The sequence below is a fragment of the Nomia melanderi genome, chromosome 3, assembly GCF_051020985.1.
Source record: "Nomia melanderi isolate GNS246 chromosome 3, iyNomMela1, whole genome shotgun sequence".
NCBI classification, from domain to species: Eukaryota; Metazoa; Arthropoda; class Insecta; order Hymenoptera; family Halictidae; genus Nomia; species Nomia melanderi.
In genome coordinates, this window is record NC_135001.1 from 1,087,720 (window position 1) to 1,108,210 (window position 20,491).

Sequence of the window (20,491 nt, forward strand, 5' to 3'; positions counted from 1 at the left end):
AGCTCAGCCGGAAATAAACAGCGAAACAATGGATTTTTTCGCAACTGTAAACTTCTTTGTGAAGTTATGAATACCTACACCGTGCCTACAAACGTACTATGCTTGTATATGCTGGATGTAAATATGTAGGAGAATGTGCTTAGAAGATAATCGCAAATGAACAATCTCTATGTAAAACCTAGCTACGTCTAAAACGGCGAGAAGTGTAATAGAAATGGAAAAAGCGAGAAAAGTATGAATAGAAAAGTGTCCAAACTATTCTCTGAGTGAAATAATGTTTCAAATAATCATAAAAATATAAAAAATAACAGTTTTAATGGACTGTAGATAAATTCATTGAAAAACAATGTATTTTTCCATAACTGATCGTCACGGATTGCCTAAATCGCAAGGAAAATAATATTGAAACTTTATATTAATAGACACTTCTTCGTTATTTCTATATTTTATACGTATATTTATATATTTTATATAACATAGAATAGATTTATTTATTTAACCGACTAACTTTTAGAATTAGAACTCAGATGTTAATAAATTATTCTTTGGAAAGTGTCTTTCCTAAATTGAGGAAGCTTTAGAAATTAGAAGAATTAACCCTAGAAATACCAGATGAGCCAAAATAACCAATTCCTAATTTCTTCTTCAGAATTACTGCAAAGGTACAGATACTTCTTAAAGAAATCATGAGAAAAGCTGATTTAGCAATACCTAAACTGAAATCTAAACCAATAGAAATCTTAATGAATTCACGCTTGTAGCTTCTATAAAGAAATTTTAAAAAGACGGTTTAAATGCTCGATAGTTCTAATGTTAAATATGATATATGAAACACTGAAAAAATAGTTTTGTTCCTGAATGTACGTGCGATTTGTTGTCAACTTAACTTTAGAAAATGTCGTCTGCACCTGATTAGAAAATGTTGAGTATTTCCACTGAAAAACTTCTAGAGCGCAAAGAGAGGTAATAAATAATTCTTCTGAAATACTAGATATTTTCTATAGGCTTTGAAAGCTTTATAATGGGGTGTTCCAAACGAATTCCATCCCCCCGTTTTTTAATCTTTTTAAAGTGACTTATACAGGGCGGATCGAATTTCACCCTCAAAGAAATGATTTATTAAAGGATCCTGAATTCCGCATGAGAAAGTTCGTTCGATATTCCGCGGGTGTCACGCGTGAATGCATTCAGATTGCAGCGCGCAGCCGAGAGGAATTTTCAAAACGACATACGTCTCGTCGCGGTCAGCCAAACCCGTGGTATATGGGCGATTATGGGGGAGCATGAGCAGAGAACCGTGCCAGATTCTTTTTTCTTTTTGTTCTTCGGTAGTTCCCAGACTGATTAAAATTCTGTAGGGACGATGCAGTGCTATTAGAAATACCATCTGCCGGTGCTGCAGATGAAATACAGACGTCGCGACAAAGACAATTGAAATTTAAGTGGTTCAATGGTGTATCCTCGAGCGGGACAGACGTTCAACTACATGAAATGATCAGACGGCGCAGTGTTCGAATAATTGATCGTTAACGATAAAACTACCGAGCTATTGGACCGACTTCTTTCGAAGTTTTTATGGGAATTAGAGGAATATATTTCTCGAGATTTCGTTGGTCCCTTATCGTTGTATCTGTGCAAATACACAAATTTATTTTACAATTTTTCGTAAAAGTCTTGTAATTTCGTTTCGAAATGAAACGCAAAATTCGAAACTTAGTTTGAGTTTTGAATCATCTGATAGTTTTGCTGTGTAACACGAAATTTTTTAGGTGTGAAGAAATTGTTTTATATAGTTATAATATTTATAAGAAGAATGATAGGAATGAAATGATAGTAATACAGGTTTTGCACTCAAAATTCACCCTGTTGCAAATCAATTACTTCTACATATACATTTTATTAAAACAACCATCAAATGTTAATTACTTAGTAAGAAACCAAGAATTTTAAATTATGAGAAATCCAACTAAGAGGACAAAATACAAATGAAAAGAAGTTAATTCCATCTTGGAAATCAAAAGCATACAACCAACGTCAATAGCATGAACTTTTACTTTCAACAATAAACAATTTCAATCAGACAAAAGTATTTCAAAGTTAGCTCGCTAGATGCTGCAGAATATCTATCACTCCTTTATCCAAAGATGATTACCTCTAAAAACCTAAATTTCCACATTTTCCCGAAAAATGGTCAACTACTGACACCAAGTCAATCACTGATACCTTTACCATACCGTGCATAATAATCGAACTAGAGTTCTAGCCGAGTTCCACTCGAAACTGTCGTTTTCCCTGCAATTCGTAGGATGTTGACGAGAATTCTCGGAAATATGGCACTCCTTTAAATCGTACAATACGAATGTCACGGGCGAGCTGCTCCTATCGCGTCAATCATGAATGCGTCTACTGCCGGTTGAATACTTTCATGCGCCTCCATACATATAATCGTGTCGCGGACAATGTTACCGAAGTGACTCGCTGCTGTAAGGGAGTAATGGAAGCTGCGTCTCTATTTAGGAGGCTACTGTGCGCTACGAGCAGATCCACTGTCCATTGTTCTGCGAAGCTGCAGTCTAGTGATTACGAAGGCAACATTTTAACACATGCCGTGAGGACCGAGTTCACGGGGCGCTTTCAAAGGACCGGCCTCTTGCGAACCTATCTACATACATCGAGATAAGTACTCGTGCCATTTCAAATGTGGCCGAATAAACGGCATTATCTTGTTACGCTTCGCATTAACGCGCCGCGTTCTCTGAAAAATGGTGCCTTTGAGACTGGTCAACGCGGGGAAAAGTTATTTCAAGTTTTAACACAAGAACTACCGAGCATTTAATACGATTAATATGGAATTATATAAATAGACATTTATATTATTATTATTATTATATCTTTTAATAATATAAATTATATAAATAAACATTTATACTATTAGCGTAATGTATTGTGATCACGCGAAAATCGAAGTTTTCATGGATTCTTCTGAAACAATGATAAATCTAGGCCGATACATTTCGTTGCAAAATGGAAACATTCTCCAGCCAAATGTTTGCCCCCCCTTTCAGTCGATTCCAATCGACTGCTTTAATTGAGTGCTCCACAATCGCGGCAAATCGAATTTCTGGCACCTGTTCGAGAAGTGAACTTCCGTAAGATGCGCCACTGATCTGAATGCGAGAAGAGCTTGTCTGTCGGCTGGTGATCGTTTTCGATTAACCGATCGGATCGATCTAGGGTTTCTGGTTAATCTCAGGCACCGGTGTAATTTGTATTCAGGGCTAGGAATCAGTTCAATGGCCACGAATCATTTTCGTCGGGTCCAGTAATGGATATGAGAATGAATATTTCATTCGATGTAGTTGCTCGGTTAGTGGTATTCGCGGATATTATTACTGGGAGATTATTTTATACACGTTTAGGCTGATGATTTAGTGAGTCCTCGTGAATTACTGGAGTTTTATGAATTTGTCAAGTTTGGTGAACTCGTAGCAACGAATTGTTTGGTAAATACTGGTGAATTAATAACGTATACATCATTGTGTGTTTCAGTAATTTGATTAAGAAGAATGCTCTGACCGACGTAATAGTTATCAATATATTAATAGTTATAGTAATAGTTAATATTAATATTTGTGTGATTTTAGTTTCAATATAACATTTAATATTAATGTAAGATCGAGATAAATAAATTTTCATTATATTTTATTTACTTTGTTCTTATTATATATAATGCACTTACTAATGTAATAGTTATTAATATGTTAATATAGGTTTCTGATTTCAATTTCGAAGTACAAACTATACATAATCTAAAGAAAATTTATTATCTTCATCCTACATTAATATTAAATGTTATATTGGAACTGAAATTATACGCCTATATTAATACATTAATAACTGTTACATTAATAAGTACATTATATATAATATTATGAAAATTTATTTATCTTGATTTTACATTAAACAACGCTACAATAGTACATTGTTATATAACTCCTGTTGGCCATAAATCCAAATGATGAAGCTCTATCAAACATAAAACGCACGTAACTCACTGTAAATTTTAAATGACATAGAGCTACGTCAGCGAAAATCAGTTATGGACTTTAAAATGACATACTACTACGTCAGCGAAATCAACAATGGATTTTAATATCACGTAGAACGACGTTAGCAGTTGTGAATGCGTTAATAGATTGGGGAAATAAAGATTTATGCCATACTGATAACTCTGGTTTTGATCATAGTGATAAATATATGTATTGTATGTTTAACGGTCATCTACCTGGATGTCAGCACATTAGGCAGTATTATTTATAACATAGAAATCTTTTCGAATAATCAACGTTTAACTGAATGAATCATGGCAATTCGCCATAATTAGAACACAACACACTCAAACCGATCTTCATACAATCCATCAAACCTCGCATTGAATAAAATATTCGTACATAAAATTTCTAACAATTTAACCACGAACAATTGAATATTTATTAAACACTCACTTTAAATCACTATCCTTCAGTACCTTCATTTTCATAAAAAAACATCACAAATATTAAGTAGGCTGCAACGAAACTAATTCATAGTTTGTCAAGCATACATCTACACTATTTTGCGACCTTCTCGATTTTCCTGAACAAAACGGTAAAAATTACGATAGCAAATGAATTCCACGTAAACTATAATGAAACAAAATTGTACAATAGAGTATTATGTCGCGGTGTCCCTTAAACCTTTACGGCATTGTTAATAATATGTAGATTGATAGAATGTAAGGAGGGAATTGATTTGATGCTTTGAACTAGAAAGTTCGCCAGTAGTACGAAACGGTAAGTGTCAGGCTCAGCAGTAAAGAAGCTCGTTCGATCGGGAATAAGTGTATCAATATTGGAACGCTCGTTTTAACGAGAACCATAAAAGGTTAGGGAGGTCGGCCGGATCTATCCTTGCTGCTGACTCACGCAAGCCAATGCGATTCGGACTTAAATTCCGGCCGTAGCGAAACAATATCGGATAACAAGCTTTTCTCGGCGGACTTTTCGCTGCGCCTGAGCCTGATTAACGCACTTAATTGCGCAACGGGACCTCGATAGGCGCTCATTTACATGTCGAATTACACGGCGTTGAGCATTCCTGATTCTTTCGGTGGTTCATCACCCTTGACCACCCCTTACAAGAAAGTAAATAGGGTTCATGGTTTTTTATTTTAATGTTTAAGAGTTCTGAAGTAAATGGGTGCAATGATATGTTGAGATCATTGAATTAGGTAACGCTGATGCGAGTTTTTAAGTGGATAACTAGGAACCTTATTGAATACTTTTATGTTGAAAATTTTAATGTTTATTAAGTGTTCTGAAATAAATGATGATATTTTGAACTATAATTGGATTAAATAACGCTGATACAAGTTTCAAAGTTGTACTTATATATGAATTAATTATAGTAAAAATGAGTAATATCCATTGCAAGAAAATTGAATGTGGAACCCGACATAGGACGCAAAGGGTTAAAGGAGTAATTTCAAATCATAAAGATGCTTCTATAAATGAAGAATTTCTCTATATTTGAATAGCTAATCTTTGTCTTCAACCTTTATATAATTTCATAAATTGAATTCAACCAAACGCAATGTCCAGTTAAAAGAGGAAACTTATCTGCAATTTCACCGTGACATTAAACTAATTTTTATATTCCCGTATAACAAAGTACAAAGTATAACGTAGACATGCACGAAGATTAAATTCCTTGACTTCATTTTCACTTTAATCCTTACGTTACACTGTGTTATATAACAAGCAAACTTTCTCCTGTAACTATATAATTGTAAGACATGGATACATCATTAGCATAAAAAGAGTAGTGTGCGCCATCATTTTACCTGAATAAGAACAATGGTAATGTTTGTCTGTCTCAGAGCTACGAAATGGTTAGTGCACAACCAACATCGTGATCTAGAGGTTTACTTTAATAATGTTATCTCATTACGGAAGCGTATCCCCAAGAATGATTGATGCAATTTTCCGTCAAAGCAATCTTGCGTCGCTCGGCACGACCGTGCCACATTAAACTACCGTTGGCCTTCTACCTCAAACAGGACCAACTGATTGCGCTCATTCTACCGCTTCATAACTTTTATTTTCATATCTGTTCGCCGCGGTTTTATTTGGACTTTTCTTTCTTCATTCTGTTTTACAACCAACGTGCTTCACAATGGGTTACTAAAATTAGAGTATCAAATATAGTTAGTAGAAATCAGGTTTAACCCTTCGCTGACGAGGATTCTTTGAAGTATACAAAACCTTCAGCAGATTCTGTCGAATGATATATTGGATGTTTAGATAATAGATTATTATATTTAATTTCGGTATTTGAGAATTCGTTTCCAAAATTTTATAATTTTGCTTGAATAAAATTCGAATTTTTTCAATCTTTCCTTCTTTTTGTTAATCATATGTACTTTGATTTAAAGAATTCTAAAACTCGTATCGTTCCAAGTGTTGCCAATCTATATAAATAATTTCGTCTTACTCGAACAGTTTAGACAATTATTATAATACTAAACATATATTTGTATAACTGACTCTACGAAAATCGTTAACGCTTAATCGATCATTATACGTGATTTCGATACTTGAGAATTCGTTTTCAAAATTAGAAATGGATTGCATACGGTTGATTATGCAAGTGCATGAGCATCCTCAGTCCAATCATCATATTAAATATATACACATATTTACCTAAAATTATCATTTAACGCACAACTTAATTAGCAAAGCTGCAATACGTGCAACTCCGGTGTCGTTAATTCAAACGTTCGCTAAAATCACAGTAATCCAGTGCATTACTCTCGATCAGCAATGTTTTACAATACTCAAGGAAAATTGTTCCTAGAACGTGCCATACATCTTAGGACGTGAGCGAAAGCTGAGCTTTAAGTCGTCGATAAATCTCGCTCAGTGCTGCGGGATCCATTTATTTTCGCGAAGTCTAGCTTCATTTAAATCTATTCTCTTGGAGCGTCATCTAACTCGCGTCTATTTCCGCGCAGCCTAGTTCCCCGATATCTCATTAAAATGTTGATTAGTTTATTTGCGTGTGCACGAGTCGCAGTAGACAATCAGATTTCCTATGATTTTTTCGCAATTCCGGAAATAAAACATATTTGCTGTTCGAATGAAATGATATTTGAGAAGAGAAACGACATTCCGAATCTAATATCTTTATTTTACTAATCATCCGAAATGTAGATTAAAATATTCTAATTCTTTATTTCGAATACTTTCCAGTGAAGTTTCTAGTTTTAAGAATTAGAATTTATATTTAATTATTTTCAATTTCCCTGCAATTATTTTCAGTTTTACTGAAAATAACCGCCTTTAGGCGCCAGCAGTAGCCAAAGGGTTAACAACGATGCAATGTTATTCGTTTCTATTACATTTGATACCTATTATCGCAGTAACACGAAAGATTTCCAAAGATTCTAGTCTGAGCTTCATCGAGAGGTTGCGAAACACGAGGATTGTTGAAATACTGAAATAATAAAATAACAGAGACCATGTTAACAAGCAAATTACCGGTGCGCTGTTCTCGATCCCCTTTTCTCAGCGGAACACAGAAAAAGGAACTTTAGCTAGCGCATCTGGGTGTACCGAAAGAAAAAATGGAAGCAATTTGTTTCCGCGTAACGTATCTTCGCAGTACTTCATGCCCCAATAACCTAGTTTCCCGTAAATTTCTTTCCCCACTCTGACCTGTACTTTGTCCCGCACCTTTGAGGCTATTTTATCATGGTCTTCATTGCAATCCGTTGTTGATCCGGTATCACGAGGAAAAAGAATCCTTTATACACGGTGGTGAAAGGTTCCATATCTTAAATATTTAAAAGGTAAACATTCAAACCATGCTGAATTCGTTCTAGCAGAACAAACGTCTAAGTCATATATTTCTTTTTATTTTAATTTAGTTTAACCTCTTGATAAATGCGTAATCCCTATAAAAATTGTAACGATAGATTATTTTCAGTTTCTTCAGAGATTTATTATAGTATTCGATTAAAGCTATTTATTGTCAAGATCATTTCGAATATTGAATGCTTTAAGATATCAATAATTGCGAAACAAGCATATCGAAACCAGCCATTTGGACAGATACGGTAGTTATTAGATATAAATTTATATGTAGCTTTAATTTGAATGCATATTAATTAAAGATGTTTGTATGGAAAATAGATAATATTTAACGCGAAAATAGGTCAACGGAGATAGCTATAATCGCAACTATTTTATATATCCTAAATTTCAACATAAACAAAAATTCGCGTCTAATCTTGCTTAATACTTAACATTTTGCTTAAGGGCACAAGAAAATGTGTTAAGGTACTCTCATTGGGGTTTATGTTGACCATAGTCGAAATTAAGGAACGAGTATGTAATTTATTTTTTTCATCAATCATTACCTTAAAATACCGTAATGGGATAGCTCGATGCACCAAAATCAACGGAAGTCCGCTACTAGAACTTTTACCTTGATTCATTTTTAACTTAAGTGATACAAAAGATAATCTGTTCTTTTGTTATTCTGCATGAAAACATTCCTCGACGCGGGTCCCCTTTACTCAAGAAGCGTCCGCGGGAACGACGACGTTTGCACCCCTGTAGTTACCCAGTTAACGCGCCCTCTAATTTATCCCTGACTACAACACGCTTTAGCAATAGAGTATCTAATAACGTCTACATATCACAGCTGAAAAAAGGCGTTATCACGTTTGTAGTGAAAGAAGGTCGTCAACAAACAGTGCTCGTAACTTACTTACGATTTTGGTAGAAATTCCTTTTGAAAAACATGATAGAACAGCAATAGTGCTCGCTTAAATTCTACAATTTCGGGTCCTATTAGTAGAATTTAGCCGAGCAGAACAAATAGGAGGAAGTTATCTGCTTCCAGGAATTGACTCGAGCACAGCCTGATAAAAAGGATCGATATAGTGAGCAGAAGCGGGATAGACAGTCTGTTGAGCATCGAGGGTCGAGACGAGGGACTTCAAAGCCATGCCGCGTGCGTTAAATATAAACATGCAACGAAGAAAATTTCAATTGCAGTCATTTTAATCTTACGTTTTTAAATATAGTGCCAGTGGATTTCTGAGATTGTCGCGGTTAAAATGAGTCCAAACACGATGAGACTCGGACTAGTTTCACCGACTCAATGTAATTAACGAAATTAAAGGCTCGTTTCCATTAATCGACGAAACTAGACCGACTTGCGTCGTGTTTGGACTCATTTTAATCAGGAGAATCTCAACATTCCATCGGTACTACGATTGAGAAGGTTAGGTTAAAGTGATTGCAATTGAAATATTGTTCACTGCATATTTACTTCTCCTTGACCTTTGTCTGTCTCTCTCCCCTTCATTGTATTCATTTTCTATCTCTGTTTACTCGAATCACGCTACACCAAGCTCAAAATAGTGAGCAATGAAGGAAGAGTAAAGATGGAGAGTAAAGACGAGAGTAAAGTGAAATTAAACCGAGCAGATTTCAGTGGAATTTAAACGAGCATCCTTGTACTACTACTTCTTTAAAGAAAACTATCATCTCTCACCAACTTAGCATACATTACACAAAATATCTATTAAATTACCGTAACCTTCCCAACAAAAAGACAATTCTCGAGGGGTCTAAAGAATCTTGTTATCTCGTTTACTTCTGAACACCGGCTTCTTTATAAGGTAGAAACGTTGTTCTCGACGACGAACGAAAATGTTGTTTTTCCTTCACCTCTAAAACGCGCCAGGAACAAAATGCGGGGTAACTTCGTTCTAAACAAAGAAACGGAAAAGTGCTTCACCTATAGAATACGCAAGTGTGCCAGGGAGCTTTCGCTCCTAAACAGAAGAGAACTTGAAAACAAGGGAAGCACAAACATCTTGCCTGACACGCTGCTTGCGTTTCGCAGTGAATTTTTTCAAGCAAATATGCGGACGCTTCAAAGCAGTTAGATGAAAATCCCTTAAGGATCTCAGTTGTCAACGTTCTTGAAAGGTAAAGGCGAAAAGAAGCGTTCAATCCACCTCATCTTGCCTTCGAAACTTGAACGTCTCTTTCAATTACTGTCACACGTATTTTCCATATCTTCTCCCTTGTTTTTTTTTCAATTCTCACAAACCATTGCATATTGCATTCAGACGACTCCTTAATTGAACTCAGTTGAAACTTATCTTTGACGGTCGTAAAATACTGCGAATCGAATTGTCGATAACTTGGTTAAGAGTAAGTAAGACCAAGGAAGGAAACTGGAGGAAATAAAAAGAACAAGAACATAATCGGAGAAGAAAGAAATAAGTACGCTTCTACTGCTCCTATAATGAACGAATTGCAATCCCTTGCGCAACGAATCTGCTACCTAATTTGTAAGTAAATGTAACCGTAATGCAATGTAAACAGAACTTTCTAAAGGCGCGTTTCCAGCTTCACCGCGAACGTTAAGCTGAGACACTGTCGGACTCCGTTATTAAGCACTTCAATTATTCTATTTTACGACACTTTTGTTCACGAAACCTTACATAACCTCTTAAACTGTAATTTTTAGAAGTGTTGAATGATTTTTTGGATATCAGTCAATAAGTGTCTGTCCTTTTTTTCGTTAATTGCCAACGTGTTAAAGACACGTTGAACGCCGCACGATTTCATAGAGCAAACTACAATTATGAGAAACATAATATTCAATCATTTGATTGAATTGGAGTACAGTACGGGTATCTAGTGTTAATAAATGTTCAAAGGTCTTATTTGAGACGAGCAAGGAAAAGACCACTGTGCATTTTTAGGCACTCTTTGGAATCGATGACTAAGGAATTGAAAGGTCGCATGCGTAATTAAGTACAGGGGATTTCAAGCATTCAGGAATCTTTTGGAACAGGGAATTGATTTATTGATAATCTTTGTTCTTCGAAGCAATAAAATTTATAAAGCAATTTATAATATTTTTGTAAAAATAGTAACCTAAACAAGAGAGAATTTACGTTCAAATGAAGCTATAGTTCCATTTACTTTTACACCATTCTCAAAAATTAAATTTGTCCTAAATTGAATAACATGTTCAACATTTTCTTAAATAATTTCAAAGCTGCATTAGTAATAACGCAATGCTTGCGATTGGTATAAAGAAATTAAATTAAAAGATTAAACAGCACGACAAACTTACCGTCTTACAAAGCTGACAAAAGGTTTCGAATTACAAATCGAATAAATAAACGTTCAGACTTCTGCTTACTTTCACAATCAAACTTCTAAACAGAATCGAATACTTGTTTGAAGAAGAAGTAACTATTTGTTTGCGTGTCCGTATCGAATTTGTGAAGTTTCCTTCACGTGAATTTTTAAACCCGGCCCAAGCCGAGCGTTAACTTATTTTCTCCGAACAGCCGAGATACAGTTGTCTACTTAATAGATCACGAGAGTGTAGTAATTGGTTCAGTTTCCAACAAAGAACCGTCTGCCCGAAGTTTTCCCCTTCAAAAGAACGTGACGATGCGACCGATACCTTTCCTTTGTGCTATCGCGTGGTGTCCTGTCCGTGAAAAAGGAACGAACCAATGCCGATACATCGAAGAACATTTCCCAGTTTCCTCTATCTGAACACGGAGATCCGAGGAACGATCGAGCTGTCACGAGATTCGTTTTCTTTGACTGACCAAGACAAATAGAAGGAAACACCTGGAGCTTCTTGCATGACGATACGCAAGCTCGCTATGTTAATTAAACAAAATGTGAACTTATCTTTTTCGCAGTAAAATACCAGCTTGTATTTAATTTTTCGATTATTGTGCGCTCAAAATATGTCGAAACGTATAAATAATACAATATGAATATGATGTACCGTTGCAGGGAACCTGGCATTCTCGTCCTTATCTTTTCGCAGTGAAAAGTAAAAAGATAAAACTTATGTTTCTCGCAGTAAAATACAAGCTTGCATTTAAATTGTCGATTCTTGTGCGCTCAGAATGTGTCGAAGCATCTAAATAGAATATGAATATGATATACCGTCCGTTGCAAGGAACCTGGCACTCTCGTGCGAGTGGTCAGATTCAAGTCTGAGACTTCACCAATCAGGTCGCGCGGAGAGTCTATCCTGGACTCGCGATTAGGTCTCTCGGATGGCTGTCCCCGCCCCTATGACGTCATGAGTGCCAGGTTCCCAGCAATAGTTTCTACAGTAATTTCGTAGTAAGTTTTAAATATGCATTTTCGATTTTTGATCGTACTTATCTATATCCTACTCATTCTAAATTTGTATTGCAACAGTATCACATACAGATTTTTTATTAGAGTTCTAAGATGATTTGTACCTGATAATTTTTGGTAATTATTCTTTCCCAAAATTCTTGGATAATCTCGAGAAAAGGGTGCTGAATAATGTAGGGATTTTATTAGTTGAATCTGTTGGAATAATGATCTCTCGTTTTACTGGTGTAGAGCATTTTTATTTAACAAAGTGTAGTACAGCGATAACTCTCTAATTTCGATGTTAAGACTCATTGATGCAGTATTCTATACTCGTTGATTCTCTACTCGCAAAAAATGACTGCAATAATGCAATTCCACTTGGTCGAGAATAATTTCTTTGGGCATGTTCGCATCGATGCTATTTCATCGGCATGTTTTTTCGCCGACATTCCGCTGCTATCTACTTACATTACTTATTATCGACATTCTGCTGTCATTGACATACCGATACCTGACACACGGCTGAAATACTGTCGCTGTAAACATTGTCAAAGAAATTATTATCGGTCAAGTGGAACGGATCTGCCAATAATATCGGTTTTTACAAGATAAATATGATAAATATACATGAGATATAAAACATGCTGCGGTATATATGCGGAGAATTTGATTTCACTAATTTACCATCAATTTGATTAAGTTAAAAATTCAATTTAATTTAAGCCTCATTTTATAATTAGTTTCTTCGTAAAAATATATATTTGCATAATATCAATGCATTAAAATGGAAATTTATTAATATTATCTGCTTGTATTTTACTGCGCCACAGGTTTATAATATTATCGAGAACGACAATCGTTGAAAACGGAAATCAAACTATGTAATTCAAACGTAAACATTTATGCTAATATTAAAACCTTATATACTCTATACATTAATATATCGGAACGGTGAATTTGACATGCGAAAGGGTGAATTTGATTTACAAAGGGGTATATTTCGAGTGTTAATTAACATTTGATGTTTTCTTTTAAATGAAACATATACGTAGAAGTACCTAATTTCCAAACCGGTGAATTTGACATGCGAAAGGGTGAATTTGATTTGCAAAAGGGTAAACTTTGAGTGCAAAATCTATTCGATGTGTACGATGCGGAGTTTCGCAGTATCACGCTACCGACCGCAGCTAGATTGACAATGAGTCCACTCCGAATAAGCTTACGCTGCAGTGTTGCAACCTCTCGACGAATCAAGAAGCAACTCGGTTGCAAGCTGTGTCCGCTAATTAATCGCGTGTGTTCCTTCTTCGTTCGCCTTTGAACTACGTTGCGCTGATTACATCAGTGGTTCGCAACCTTTTCGACATTACGGAACGCTGGTTATAAGAAGAACTTGAACAACAATAGAATCATCGATGAAACAGATGAGTTGCTCAGAAGATAATGTTTTTGGTTTTACTATAAATTGTCAACTGTTAAGAAACATACAGTTAATTGAGTATTTAATTCAGTATTCAACTTCTGAAGCAAGTATCGAATGTCCAAAGATTTCTATAAAATTTCAATAATACAACTAATATCAAGGAAGTTCGCTGTGTTACGTAATATAAAAAGTTCAAATCGCATTTTCACGCATAGGGTCTCTCTATTTATTAAAGGAGCGAGTGAATGGAAATCGCGTAAATACAGTCTATCGCTTGAAACGAAACTACACAGTTAAGTATACAACGGCGTTCAAAAGTTCCCAACCAGATCGTTTTTAGAATTTTACAATATTTACCATTACTATTAGATTACTATAGAGACTAAACATTATTTCCTTTTCCGAACAATCTCTCAGAAAACCTTTGAACACACTAAATTACTTATTTGTAAACAAATATATACAAAGAACAGATGACGTTAATTTTTTCACAGTATCCTCTCATGCAATATGTCCTTTATGTATCATAATAACAAAAAGTCCTTAAAGCCTTCGGCGCGTAAGTAAAGTTCCAAACTCTAACCAGGAACTTTCGAATGCCACTTATATTGTTACAAAGTTATAATTCGCATAAAAAGAAACATACGTAAAAGGAAATAACACAAAAAATTGTTAAAGTCGGTAAGCTTGACAACATGCTTCAAAGACATCGAAATCAGTGATGCAACTTTAGAAGAGTTCGATTGAAAGGCGTTTATCAGGAAATATAATAATTGCATAACAAAGGATTTCTCAAGGCAAACACGAAATAGAACTCTGTTATACCATCAACTTTAATTCCATAGGACGGAACAGGACCCTCCAGCACGCGACGTCTCCCGGAAGTACCCGTCGGAAATCTCGAGCCTAGCTGAAGTGTTGCAGAGGTTAAACCGGCACTAATCGATTTCCACGTATCAATCAGGTATTCTCCGTAGGTAAATATTCCCACAATACCGTTGGACGGGAGATATGTAAACTTTCCGTCTCCGGTCCCAATGTCCGTAACTAATGGATTTCATAGTTCCGAGCCCGAAGCATACGAAAGGGTAATTAACGCTAACTATATCGGCAGTTTTCCTATCGTAACTAGTCAAATAATGGCAACATAGAGATAAACAAATTAGACGATGAATGTTTCTTAGTGGAAACAGAAATGAAAGGAAGGTGAACATTGAAAAATTAATTAATCGGTTCATAGTTCCGAGCCCGAAGCATTCGAAAGGTTAATTAAGACTAATTAGACCAGTAGTTTTCATATCGTAATTAGTCAAATAACTGCAGAATAGAGATAAACAAATTAGATGAGTCTGTGTGCTTTAACTTATAAGACATCTGTTGGTAGACGATATTATGAGAATGGTGCGAGTTTCATTATTATCTATAAGATATGTTCCAATAGTTACTATATTGTAATTATTATTGTTGAGCAATATGTTTATAATTCTTCGATATAAGTTAGAATTATTTAAAAAAGACTAGAATGAGAAATTCATTAGAATTCATTAGAAATTCATTCATTTAAGTTCATTCACATCTCTAATGAACATTATTTTCTGATATAAACTACATTATCGTTCGGACATATCGCATACAGTAAATAAAAGATGGAAATAAACTAAAAGGCTTCGATTAATAGAATGAACCAAACTGGAAATCAATGTTACAATCGTTGTTTCACTGTTTCTCTTCAAATAATTCGATGTATAAGGGAAACATCTTGCAATGTAATTGCTTCTGTAAGATCTATCGACTGTCTTGCAATTTTTATACCTGATTTTGCTCGTCCCAATGAAAATTCTTCGCTAATCCGACGCCGGACGAAAGTTTTTCGATTGGTACCCATTCTTTTAATCTAGGATTCATCTGTAAAAACAACTTCCGATCAATCTTCGGCAGTCCAATCAACGATGCTTTTTCATCGAGCGCAGTTTTTCACTTCGTTTTCTGCCAACTACGAAACGCTATTAGTTTAAATTCATTTAACCTTCTCCGTACTGTTCGGACAGTGATTCAATTGCTAATTTCGATTCCAGGATCATTACGAACTTGCTCAGCAGTTTCGTGACGATCGACTTTAGAAATACAGTGCCGATTCCGATCTTCGGGAACCGTTAGTTTGTACAACTTTTATTCTCTTATCGCATTGAAATATTTTCTGTTTTTCAATCGATTTATTTTTCGCATTCTCTCGGAAATAACTTTTTCCTTCGCGCTTCATCTTCACCAATTCACATGCGTTCCTTTGTGTCCCCGAAATAATCGAACCATGGTTACAAAAGAATTTTATACGACCAGTCTGTACGCGGAGCTTGTCAGTCTGAAGACGTTCCGTAAAATGCACTTCTTTGTATCGTATATATAAGCGGAGAGCTTCAAAGAATATCTCCAAATCTAAATTCTAACTGGATAACCTAAATCCTTTATGCTCTGTTTCACGAAATAGAACGATAATCATCTAATTAATTGTAGCAAACAAATGGTAGAACCACCGATTTTCTATCGTGTCAGCAACTATCATATTAAATATTAATCAGTCTATTCAATATTAAACTATCATATTCAATATTAAAATTTAGAGATGTCGGAAAATATGAAAAAATCGACTTAACCGCATTGGCTTCTGAGCAACTCAAATAATATTTTGTTTAGTTATTAAAAGATTCACCAGTCTCTTCGTGTGTTCTAGGCCAGAAAACTTTTTACGTCTTCTGAATATGCCATAATAATCATTCCAGAAGCCAAACCATTAATTTTCCCAATTTCTCTTTTTCTTATCATAACCACGTTAGCTTCCGAGCGACTCGTTTCATAAACATTTAGAAAAATCGAAAAATATCCAAAAACCAACTTAACCACATTGGCTTCTGAGCAACTCATTTATTCCATAAAAATTGAGAAAAATCGGAAAATATCAGAAAATCGACTGAACCGTATTAGCTTCTGAGCGACTGATTTCATCCGACGGCGCGCTTTGAGGTCATCGCGTTACATTTCCTCCTCCCTTAAAGGGGAACTGCCTCGTATCAGACGCTCGGCCTTGCCCAGCTGCCCTACAACGCGTGACTACGAAACGCACGAATCCTGAAAGGATGAAGTCACTTCAGAAATATCAGCGATAGCCTCTTTGAAGTCAGATTTCGAATTCGTGGTTTTCGGAAGTTGATGGAATTCCACTGGAAACGAACTTTCAAGGATGGCTCGTTCCCGTCGACACTTGAATGAGACTGCTCGTGCTAGCGAGCTGCTAATTAGTTGGGCTTTTTAATCGTTTTTCATTCACGCTTATAATTCTGTGTCCGCGAAATGTTGGGATTGTTGAAGTGCTCTACTGTTCTTTAAACTTCTCTTTTGAATCGCGGCGCTCACGCTTCGCCGGATGTTAACGCATTACGCTCTGAAAGTATTTTGAAATACTATCTTCACTGAAGTACTGCTATGAATTAAGTATGGAATTTCTTTCAAGAATTTAATTCAATTCAATTTTAAATGTCAGTATCTTATTGATTGTAGAAGACATTATTTATGATGCCCTCATTTATTAATTGAGAAAATAATTATTATGTAGAGATTTTGAAGAACTTTTATGTAGAGACAATGACTCAAAAAAATCGTTCATTGGCTTATTTGTCAAGTTATTGAGTGATCAAATAATTTTAAACTGATTCAAACAATGAGTCATAAAATTTAATTTCCCGATGATTCGAGGATAACCGATATACACAAATTCACGTTTGCCATTTTTCGTTTAAACCGAAATAAACCATGTGTAACATTATTCTGTGAACTGTCTCGTTTCGCATTAATTAAGAAATCAACTTGAGACAACCGGTGTATAATCCTGGAAATAATTGCACACATCTGTGCGAAGTGTAACATGGACTAAATGTGAAGTTAAATTGCATTAACTTGAAAGTCTAATGTAATTAACGCGAACACCGTTCTATAGACGAGTTCAAACTTATGGAACTTCTTCTGGAAACAATGATCTCAGTTATTATCAGTGAAATAATTAAGGTATCCAGAGAGTCAAAAGAATTTTCTTGAGAACGTAGTTCCCGTTAAAAAACTTAGCCATCTCTCCCTTAATCCATACATCTACAAACTTTTACCGAACTTAATGTCTCATCTAAACGTGAATAAAAGTAACAATATATTAACCCTTTACAGTGGAAAGTTTTGCACTAGAAATATTCGAGACTTTTCAGTGAAACATAAACGACATTCTCTGAAACTGACTAATAAGAAAATATATATAAATTAGGAAACAAAGGTATTTTATTTGAATATTTCACACATCAATGCATTATACAAAGCATAATGTTACATGTAGGACTGTAATTCTGCTATGTCGAATTTAGGGGTGACTGAGAGTCACCTCTCGAGCGCGAAGGGTTAACAATGAAGAAGAAACCTTATTCCTCCGTTTCTTTTAACGAAAAACAAAGATGCTCGAATTACGAAAAATAAGCGAAAGATGATCAGAGAAAAAAGGCACTGCAAGGGACAATTAAAGAGCGACAGCGGCTGCAGGAAAGAGGGATCAGAAGATTCGAAAGATCGAGATGTTCCATTGATAAAAATCGATAGGTGGGTGCAGAGGGAAACAGTAGGACCGTAGCAGTTATCAGTCTCAGATGATAAACCGATGGCCGATGCGGTTCATGGAAGTCAATAAATTGGAAAATGGAACTGAAGCTACACCCTTGGTATCGGAAACTGTCGATAAACTGGCGAATGACGACGACGCCTTATACTCTGGGGTAATAAGGTCATACCCGACGCCCGCCGTCACTCGTGCTCGTACAAGTGCAGCAACAAACACACTGAGAACTGAAACTTTGATCGAAAATTCTTTTTACTTTTTCTGACGTTGCCGCGAATCAAGTGAAAATTTCCGAGCAGCGCCGCTGTGAATTTCTCCTTGCCTCATGCTGTATTTATGATCGGGCACGCTACGATTTTGTCGAGTCTTATTGGAATTATTAGCGGTTGTTGTACGCTACGCGCTGTAATAATGAGCGATTAATTTAGAATTTGTGTGTGGAGTAGCAGTAGCTTACGAAATTTGAGTATCTTCGTGTTGTGTATTTGTAAGGATATCTTTCTATTGTTTAACACTAGAACTACCGAGCTTTTAATGTTTGATATTTAAACAGCGTAAAAATTGAAACAATAGATTATTTTTAGTTCTTTCAGACATTCATTACAATATTCAAGCGAAACTATCTATTTCTGAAATCATTTCGAATTTTCAAAGCTTTTAACCCTTTACGCTCGAGTATCCAGATGATATAACACTATTCTTACCGGCACTTCACGTATACCTATTCCTATCGCGACCAGTCAAATGAGTGGTCTTTAGCACAACTTATATTTTTTAATTTAGAATGAAGAGAATAGCCAATTTGTCAGTATACAAATATAGTTCCTTTTATTTAGAAGTATATAATTTACATTTTATTCGTTTTCACCGCACTTTTTACAAATAGGTTTGTCGGTTCTACATTTCCCACACACGTACTTTTTACATTTTAGGCAGATTTTGTTAGTCTTATTGTTTGTGCAATATCTTATTTGGCATGGTTTCCGTTCGCGTGAACCTGTACTTGTACTTGTGACGGGTGTCGCTTGATTTTCTTTGCTTAACTCTAGTTCTTTTTGATATTCAATGGCAAGTTCTTCTGCCAATTGAAATAAAAATTCCTGCCTCGAAATTTCTTCTCCCGTGGATTCTTTACATAAAATCCATGCATTTATCCCGGCTAAATCTAGGATATTGAAAAATGCCTGTAAAGGCCATCTCCGACATTTAGATTTTACCGATTTTACCGAGGCCGATAGACGAGCGAGAATTGTAAACACTTGGAAGTACCGTAAAGCAGTCCCTGAAAGGCACTTTTTCGCTAAAATCATACCACAACTGCATTACCTTTCGTTCGTAACGACTTTATATAGTTTCGGAATTGAGTCTTTGAGACAATACTATTACAAAACAAACAAAATATAGACAGACTACAAATTTTTCTCAGAAAATAAACAATAAAAAAAGGAGTGAATATATGTTCCCTAATTAGTTCCCTAATTCATATATGCTTTCTTAATAAATTCATTTTAAAGAATCTCGTCTACATCTAATTAGAAAGTATAGAATATTTCAAGTGGAAAACTTTCGAGTGCAAAAGGTTAAAGTATCAATACTTGCAAAATAAGAAAACCGAAACTAGTCATTGTGACTGGTACGGTAATCCTAACGTTAAATATATAAATATTTTACTGTTACTTTACGTTCCATTAATCGCTTACCACAATAGATATATCAAAATGTCGGTAAACATACTGTTAATCCTAGATTTTCGCAGAACGACGACTGCTGCTTCGATAAATACGGATAGTTCTGCAATAATGGACCGAACGTCCCGTTAGTGTAACGAAACCTGCTCAGATCCTCGATTGTGTTTGAATTTTGTCTCTCGTACTTGATTAATCCATTAGCAAGAGCCTGCTTACCAATAGATCCGACGGAGTTCCCAATTAATGTCGAATCTTGTTGTGGTTGCTATTCAGCAAGAAATTAATTTCCTCTGTAATGGCGTAAGTGTCTCGTATGCTTATAAGTTGAAAATATGTTTCACATGTTCTTAAGGACTCGTCGCTTTGCTGTTAAATTAACACTAGAACTACCAGGTGGGTCAAAATGACCGATTCCTAATTTCTTTTTTTACAATTATTACAAAGGCACAGCCACTTCTAACCCTAATCGGACCACGATGTGCCTTTGAGTCACATTTGAACTTTTTAC

General features: G+C 35.5%; 1 protein-coding gene across 16 annotated transcripts in view; it reads right to left on the minus strand.

Moving 5' to 3' along the window:
* LOC116431829 (uncharacterized) overlaps nucleotides 1–20,491 on the minus strand; it is a 223,503-nt gene that overhangs the window by 113,683 nt on the left and 89,329 nt on the right. The gene's annotated exons all lie outside the window — the stretch shown is intronic.